The following is a 9,300-nucleotide window of genomic DNA, read 5'->3' as shown; positions in this document are numbered from 1 at the left end:
GTGTTTTCAGATGCATGACACAAGTTATTTCACCTGGACAAGAGCTTAATTACCAGTTCAAGGTATCAATTCAGCAATCACAGGAATCTGCCAAAAAAGCTGACCCCCCGGGGTGAGTAAAAAAAAAAACAGCAATACCGAAGCATGTTACGCTTACAGAAGTGACTTTTTTGGCCAGCAGTAGAGCTACAGGACCGTGATATGTCGAGGTTCTGTCTAGCAGTTTGTCCCTTCGATAGCTCAGCTGGTAGAGCGGAGCACTTTAGGTTGGAGTGTTGGCAATCCTTAGGTCGCTGGTTCGATTTTGGCTCGAAGGAGGTCTTTTTTTCAAGTGCTCACCATTTTTTGGTTTGGACCTGGCTTTCTAACAGCTGTAAGCAGAGCTTTAATTCACAATCCACAATTGGAAGCCAAAAGAGCTTTTCCGGGGGTTCGACTCCGGCTCGAAGGAGGTCTTTTTTTCAAGTGCTCACCATTTTTTGGTTTAGTAGCTGGCTTTCTAACAGCTGTAAGCAGAGCTTTAATTCACAATCCAAATTTGGAAGCCAAAAGAGCTTTCCCTGACCGGGAATCGAACCCGGGCCTCTGCGTGAGAGCACCAAATCCTAACCACTAGACCACCAGGGAGGGGCTGGTGGGCTTACCTCCTGATAACAAGGTGATAATAAGCAGACAGCAATGCTTGCCACTGTCTCATCTAAAACCAACAAGTCTGTAGCAATCAGGGGTCTTTACTATCGGTGGGCCAGTGGCGCAATGGATAGCGCTATGGATCTGACTATGGATCAGAAGATTCTAGGTTTGACTCCTGGCTGGCTCGCTCTGTGCTTGTTTTTCTCCGGCTTATTTTTTTGTTGTGTGTTTTTTCTCTTCTCCAAAATCCAGGAGAAAGGGCAAATCTTCAGGCATTCTTCTTTTTTTCCAAAAAAGACATATTCTGCACACCCTTTCCGATGTCTAGGGAAGACACGGACATGCTTCGGTATTGTCATTCGTCTCACAAGCACTCGGCTTTTAAAGGGGAAATAAACTGCAGGCTGGCAGCCAGTTGATCTTTGAATGAACAATTTCATTGCTACTCTGTAACTGCTTCATTACTTTGAAGGGTGTAATGCCATGTTGTTTTGATGTCACAGGCTTGCCATTTTGAAGCCTTATCACTAATTGCCACCTGGACATTGAGAATAAATTGTAATCTGCATTAAACTGAACGAGCGAATAATCAGCAACTTTGCGGATAAAAAATTGGTCTCACTTTCATTATTAACCTCACAAAATGTCAATTTTGTACCTTGACAGACCGATGATAGGCAGATTTTCATCTAGATGCATGACACAAGTTATTTCACCTGGACAAGAGCTTAATTACCAGTTCAAGGTATCAATTCAGCAATCACAGGAATCTGCCAAAAAAGCTGACCCCCCGGGGTGAGTAAAAAAAACAGATCCCTTGAATGCATACAACACTATATAATTCAGAAAACCGTCCTTTTAGATAATTCTTGTTTTGCCAAATTATTATCACATTGTTACAGTCGCAGACCTAAAGCAACAGGCCACTACAAGATCCTGCGCCCACACTGACCACATGTATGGAAAGTGCGCCACTGGCCAGTTTTAGGTGTCCAAATCCCATATGGTCTAGCGGTTAGGATTCCTGGTTTTCACCCAGGCGGCCCGGGTTCGACTCCCGGTATGGGAACGCATGCTTCTTTTTGCTTCCCTCCTCAAAAATCCAGCACATCTTCCTGCACCAGAAGTGACTTTTTGGCCAGCAGTAGAGCTACAGGACCGTGATATGTCGAGGTTCTGTCTAACACTTTGCCACTTCGATAGCTCAGCTGGTAGAGTGGAGGACTGTAGGTTGGAGTGTTGGCAATCCTTAGGTCGCTGGTCTAATGTGTTTTTTTTCTCTTCTCCAAAATCCAGAAGAAAAGGCAAATCTTCAGGCATTCTTCTTTTTTTCCAAAAAATACATATTCTGCACACCCATTCCGATGTCTAGGGAAGACATGGACATGCTTCGGTATTGCCATTCGTCTCACAAGCACTCCGACAAGCTCGGCGATTAAAGGGGAAATAAACTGCAGGCTGGCAGCCAGTTGATTTTCGAATGAACAATTTCATTGCTACTCTGTAACTGCTTTATTACTTTGAAGGGTGTAATGCCATGTTGTTTTGATGTCACGGGCTTGCCATTTTGAAGCCTTATCACTAATTGCCACCTGGACATTGAGAATACATTGTAATCTCCATTAAACTGAACGAGCGAATAATCAGCAACTTTGCGGATTAAAAATTGGTCTCACTTTCGTTATTAACCTCACAATATGTCAATTTTGTACCTTGACAGACCGATGATAGGCAGATTTTCATCTAGATAACGGTTGCAATGTGTGTTTTCAGATGCATGACACAAGTATTTTCACCTGGACAAGAGCTTAATTACCAGTTCAAGGTATCAATTCAGCAATCACAGGATCATAATATAGATGTACTCTGTTTGACAGAAACCTGGCTAAAACCTGATGATTACATTATTTTAAATGAGTCCACCCCCTAACATCACTGTTATAAACATGAGCCGCGTCTAAAAGGCAAAGGTGGAAGTGTTGCTTCAATTTATAACAACGTTTTCAGGATTTCTCAGATGTCCGAGTTAGTTCTGGATTCAGATAAAGTTTTAATAGTTGGTGATTTTAAAATCCATGTTGATAATGAAAAAGATGCATTGGGATCAGCATTTATAGACATTCTGAACTCTATTGGGGTTAGACAACACGTTTCAGGACCTACTCATTGTCGAAATCATACTCTAGATTCAATACTGTCACATGGAATTGATGTTGATGGTGTTGAAATTATTCAGCCAAGTGATGATATCTCAGATCATTATTTAGTTCTGTGCAAACTTCATATAGCCAAAATTGTAAATTCTACTTCTTGTTACAAGTATGGAAGAACCATCACTTCTAACACAAAAGACTGCTTTTTAAGTTATCTTCCTGATGTAACCAAATTCCTTAGCATATCCAAAACCTCAGAACAACTTGATGACGTAACAGAAACTATGGACTCTCTTTTCTAGCACTTTAAATAAAGTTGCACCTTTATGCTTAAGGAAGGTTAAGGAAAACAGTTTGACACCATGGTATAATGAGCATACTCGTACCCTAAAGAGAGCAGCCCGAAAAATGGAGCGCAGCTGGAGGAAAACAAAACTAGAGGTATTTCGTATTGCTTGGCGGTAAAGTAACATATCCTACAGAAAATCATTAAAGACTGCTAGATCCGATTACTTTTCTTCTCTTTTAGAAGAAAACAAACATAACCCCAGGTATTTATTCAATACAGTGGCTAAATTTAAAAAAATAAAGCCTCAACAAGTGTTGACATTTCCCAACACCACAGCAGTAATGACTTTATGAACTACTTTACTTCTAAAATCGATACTATTAGAGATAAAATTGCAACCATTCAGCCGTCAGCTACAGTATCACATCAGACAGTGCACTATAGACCCCCTGAGGAACAGTTCCACTCATTCTCTACCATAGGAGAGGAAGAATTGTATAAACTTGTTAAATCATCTAAACCAACAACATGTATGTTAGACCCTATACCATCTAAGCTCCTAAAAGAGGTGCTTCCAGAAGTCATAGATCCTCTTCTGACTATTATTAATTCCTCATTGTCATTAGGATATGTCCCCAAAACCTTCAAACTGGCTGTTATTAAGCCTCTCATCAAAAAACCACAACTTGACCCCAAAGAACTAGTTAATTATAGACCAATCTCGAATCTCCCTTTTCTGTCCAAGATACTAGAAAAGGTGGTATCCTCACAATTATATTCCTTCTTAGAGAAAAATGGTATATGTGAGGATTTCCAGTCAGGATTTAGACCGTATCATAGTACTGAGACTGCTCTCCTTAGAGTTACAAATGATCTGCTCTTATCATCTATTAGTTTTATTGGATCTTAGTGCTGTGTTTGACACAATTGACCACAACACTCTTTTGCATAGACTTGAACACTTTGTTGGCATCAGTGGAAGTGCATTAGCATGGTTTAAATCGTACTTATATGACCGCCATCAGTTCGTAGCAGTGAATGAAGATGTATCCTATCGATCACAAGTGCAGTATGGAGTACCTCAAGGCTCAGTACTAGGGCAGCTACTCTTCACGCTTTATATGTTACCCTTGGGAGATATCATCAGGAAACATGGTGTTAGCTTTCACTGTTATGCTGATGAAAAATTCTGAAAAAACAGAGGTGTTAATTATAGGACCTAAAAACTCCGCTTGTAATAACCTAGAACACTGTCTAAGACTTGATGGTTGCTCATGGTTGGTCTAACGGTTAGGATTCCTGGTTTTCACCCAGACGGCCCGGGTTCGACTCCTGGTATGGGAGCGCATGCTTCTTTTTGCCTCCTTCGACTCTGGCTCGAAGGAGGTCTTTTTTTCAAGTGTTCACCATTTTTTTTGGTTTGGAGCTGGCTTTCTCGCAGCTGTTAGCAGAGCTTGAATTCGCAGTCCACAATTGGAAGCCAAAAGAGCTTTCCCTGACCGGGAATCGAACTCGGGCCGCGGCAGTGAGAGCGCCGAATCCTAACCACTAGACCACCAGGGAGGGGATGGTGGGCTGGTGGGCTGGTGGGCTGGTGGGCTGGTGGACTGGTAGGCTTACCTACTGATAACAAGGTGAGAATAAGCAGACAGCAATGCTTGCCACTGTCACATCTAAAACCAACAACTCTGTAGCAATCAGGGGTCTTTACTATTGGTGGGCCAGTGGCGCTCCATGTCACCTGTAGGTCGTGGTTATTCTTTGTTATGACAGCCAATCACGTTCCCGGCTGCAACCATGAAATTTATGTTTTAGCCAATCGGCGCTCGTATAGCAACCGCGCAGTAGCCAATCAGCGCTCGTATCGCAACCGTGATTCCCCCCAGTAACAACAAGCAATTAGCCAATCAGCGCTCGTATTGCAACCGTGATTCCACCCAGTAACAACAAGAAATTGACCAATTAGCGCTCGTTCCTCATCCGTGATTCTCCGTAGTAACAACAAGTTATCAACAACAATTGATAACGTCAAGAACCCCCGGAGACTTGCGGATCACGGCTGAAGAAGAAGATAACGGTCATCGATTAATTTCTAACCAACATTTGCAATGTAAGTGAATCTTTTATCAATAAAAAAGTAACACTTACAATACTGGTGCACAAATATGCATTAATTTATACTTAACGAATGCACAGATAATCATGAGTTAATGTAAACGAATGAAGGACTAACTTAAACCATTAATTAATGATTACTACATCAGCAACTAATAAACATTCTATATGTTTCATAGATAAATTAATAAATACAATTTTATTAGTTAAATTTACTTTAATGTATTAGTTCCTTAATAACATTATATTAACTAATGACGTAAATGTATATTTTAATTACTACAGTGGCCAAAGCTATTTACTTCAACTTCCAGTTGTCAGCTTTAATTAATCATGAGCTAATGATTTTCAAAGGAATCATGTTATGACTTTACATGTTGAGGTAAAGAGCTATTAACATATTGTTAAAATGTTATTGTGGTTATGGATTTTTTTTTAATTAGTCATGTACCTCAACAAGTAAAGTTAAAGTAATAACATAATGATATCTTTACAAATTATTATCTAATGATTCATTATTGATATAATTTTACACTGTTAGTTAATATAATATGTTATTAAGGAATGGATACATTATGACACATTTAACTAATAACAACAATTTATTGATTTCTTTATCTATGAATCATATAAAATGTTCATTTGTTGCCAATGCAGTAATAATTAATAAATGGTTTGGTCCTTAATGAGTTATATATTAAGTCATGATTATCTGTGCATGAATTAAGCATGAATTAATGCATTTAATTGTATTTATTTATTGCATATTAGTGCCAGCATATTGTAAAGTGAGTTGTGTTTTTATGTTAACATAAAAATAAAGTGTCAAATATATAAAGTTGTTTTGAATGAATAACCTGTAGTTCAGACAAGCTAATAATTCAGCTAATCAATGTAAAATATTATAATAAAAAAAAAGTATTTCATATTTTTGTAGATTAGTCGACCAAGCAGAATATAAAGTATATTAAGTTACAGTTTTACCAGCTGCAACATTAAAACGATTCTTACACATTAATGCATTACTTGTTATAATGCAATAATATAGTATGCATACTTTTAGTACTTTAAGTATATTTTGATTCTAGAATTTTGAATGTATGATCTTTACTTGTAATAGAGCAGACAAATTTGTGAAATATTTGTCTTTAAAAAGGAGATCACATAGAATAGACTGAACTTTCCCTTCCCTGTCTCAGGTGGGACAAAAGTTATATTTTAATGTATAATAATTATCTGAAAAATTACCTCTTACTCTGGGATAATTCTGATATGTTAGCCAACATTTTTAGCCTGTAGAAAAATATATACACAAACAAAGCATAATATAAAATCAACATTAAAAGGTGATCATAAGTAAATATAGTTCACTTTTTTTAATTTAGATGGAACCTCGCTTCAGGAGACGGGCTGATGGAAGCCTGAATCTGACGGATACAGTGGAAGCGTCAAAGGTGAAGGAAGCCAACAGAGGAAAGTCATACACAAGATCCCTGCCCCCGGGGGAAGGGCTGGACAAAGCCAGGAAAAGTTTAAGTGAGCACCACGGAGATCTGTCTAACAGAAAGCACCTGTTGGATTTCTTTGAAATCCAGTTTGGTGTATTTCGTGGGCAAACATTTAGGTGGGTGGCTGAAAATGCCCTGGGGTATGCTGCTTATCTGGTGGCAGCTATGAAGAGGGACCCCACAGGAGGCAGCAAAGACTCCCAAGAACATGCCCACAACAAGGGGAGTTTCAGGGAGTATATTGAGCTCTTTCCTTCTGGCAGAATTGCCATTGCCATGAAGGAAGAGCAATATGCTGGGAAAGCTCCCCAGCATGCTGCTGACTCCCAGCACTCTGCCCCCACAGAGTTCACCACCCCCACCCAGCACACTACCACCACCCATACTTCTACTGCCTCTCTCCGCTCCCTCTTGGTTAGGAAGTTGCCTAACCAAAAAAACTTGAACAAGGCTGTAAAAAGACTGGTTTCCCCCCCTTAAAGTCGCACCTTGTAAGCAAACATTTATTTGTATAACACTTTTTTGGTTTGTTTAGCATTTATTGCTGTTCAGTAGTCATGTTTATCTGTTTGTCCTGTGTTTTTTTTGTAGCTTTGTCCCAGGCACGTGCGCGGCCCTCAGCCACCCTCACCTGTCCGACTGTGTCCCTTGAGACAGCCACAGGACCCTCAGCCACCCTCACCTGTCCGACTGTGTCCCTTGAGACAGCCACAGGGCCCTCAGCCACCCTCACCTGTCCGACTGTGTCCCTTGAGACAGCCACAGGACCCTCAGCCACCCTCACCTGTCTGACTGTGCCCCTTGAGACAGCCACAGGGCCCTCAGCCACCCTCACCTGTCCGACTGTGTCCCTTGAGACAGCCACAGGACCCTCAGCCACCCTCACCTGTCCGACTGTGTCCCTTGAGACAGCCACAGGACCCTCAGCCACCCTCACCTGTCCGACTGTGTCCCTTGTGATAGATGACAACACACTGCTGGCAGAGGCAGCTAAGTTTGAGGAGTCATATGTGGCATGTACGTCTATACTTATTTAAAGTATTCAACGTTTCCTTTCCAGGGATAATAAAGTAAAGTGAAGCAATGTGAATTTGTTTATTTATGTGTTTATTTTCTGTTTTTCTATTTTATTTAATTTTTTCAGCAAGACGAGTCTGTCTTCCTGCTGGATGGACACACACCCTGCCTGAAGTGGACCAGAGGTGGATCTCCAAGGCCCTGTTCAGGTGGACAGCACAGGGGCATCCTGAGCTGGTATTTAGTAGGGTGAACAAACTTTGGTGGTATCCTCCACCGGTGCCACTGAAGACCAGTAATTCTCCTTCCTTGGAGAATTACTTTGGCCATCGCCTGCTGCTCTGGATGCCACGAAAACTGTGGCAAGTGAAGCTGACTTGTCCGCATCCAGACTGTCAAAAATAACTTCTGACCTCAGCTGGCTTGCATCAAAAGATCAGGCAGGTGGTTGCCATGGGTGAGATGTACTTTGTGGCATCTGAGTACCTTGCCTGCCGAAGATGTAAAAGGAAGGTCATCAGCTGGAGCCATGATCTCGTTTCCCAGCTCGACATTGGCCACAGGGTGCTGTTCCTTTGCATTCTTACTTCAAAACTTGCATGTGACTTTGAGGTAGTAACTTTGATGCGTCAGCGTGGGCTGGGAAACAGCAGCAGCCAGATCCAGCGCAAGCTACAGGAGCGTCATGTTGATGTCTGGTTGCAAAAGACAGCCCAGTATCTGACAGATTGCAAGGGGATTGCCAGTGCTGTCACGTCGAGCCTAATCCTGCCTGTGACATTTGAACCTGCTCCTTCAATGCCTTCTATACCCAAGCACCGGTGGCTGTATGCCCAGGATGTCCTGCAAAGGCTGGATGAGGTCAAGGCCACTATAACATCACAATATGGTCGAATCTTAAAAATGGATTCTACCAAAAAAGTGGCCAGAAAACTAGCAGGACGCAGCTATGGCACTGCTACTTGGGCAACTAATGTTGGCAATGAGCATGGACAGGTGATCATGTCCATGCTCACAGCGAGCGAAGGTTTTGGTCTGGGGCCAATGATAGAAGGCCTTATCAAGCGATACAGAGTGGCTGGGGTGGCTCCTCCCGAAGTGCTGTATGTCGACCGAGACTGCTGTGGCAACACTCTTTTGAGGAGGATGTTTGAAGAGTGGGGGCAAATGACCATCCGGTTAGATGTCTGGCACTTCATGCGAAGGTTTGCTGTCGGCTGCACCACCGACTCTCACCAGTTATATGCCACATTTATGAGTGGCCTCAGCCATTGTATTTTCATGTGGGACCAGGTCGACCTGGCTGCCCTGAAGACGGCTAAGCAAGCAGAGCTGGAAGTTGATGGGAAACCATCATCCGAGGCTGATGTGCTGCGCTTTATCAGTCGTAGCGAGCTAGCGCTACATTGCGGGAGAACCACTCGCGGGACCAAAGAGACCCTGGCGCTGATTGAGAGCCATGTTCAGGCCTTTGATGGAGATGCTGGTCGTGACACTCTGGGAGTCCCACTAATAAACTCAGCCCGCATGAGAGAGATTTTAAAGTCCCAGCGGAAGCATGTGGCCTGCATCCAGGATCCTGCCG

The 9,300-nt window shown here is 42.1% G+C and overlaps 3 non-coding genes across 3 annotated transcripts; 1 reads left to right on the top strand and 2 right to left on the bottom strand.

The window, feature by feature from the left end:
• Positions 1 to 556: 556 nt before the first annotated feature.
• Positions 557 to 627, bottom strand: trnar-ucu (transfer RNA arginine (anticodon UCU)). Its single transcript has one exon. It is a non-coding gene; the product is annotated as a tRNA-Arg (tRNA).
• Positions 628 to 1,630: 1,003 nt separating this feature from the next.
• On the top strand, positions 1,631 to 1,702 carry trnae-uuc (transfer RNA glutamic acid (anticodon UUC)). Its single transcript has one exon. It is a non-coding gene; the product is annotated as a tRNA-Glu (tRNA).
• Positions 1,703 to 4,566: 2,864 nt separating this feature from the next.
• Positions 4,567 to 4,638, bottom strand: trnae-cuc (transfer RNA glutamic acid (anticodon CUC)). Its single transcript has one exon. It is a non-coding gene; the product is annotated as a tRNA-Glu (tRNA).
• Positions 4,639 to 9,300: the final 4,662 nt, after the last annotated feature.

The sequence above is a fragment of the Carassius carassius genome, chromosome 38 (genome assembly GCF_963082965.1).
Source record: "Carassius carassius chromosome 38, fCarCar2.1, whole genome shotgun sequence".
In the NCBI taxonomy this organism is placed as follows: domain Eukaryota; kingdom Metazoa; phylum Chordata; class Actinopteri; order Cypriniformes; family Cyprinidae; genus Carassius; species Carassius carassius.
This window is presented reverse-complemented; position numbering and strand designations above follow the sequence as displayed.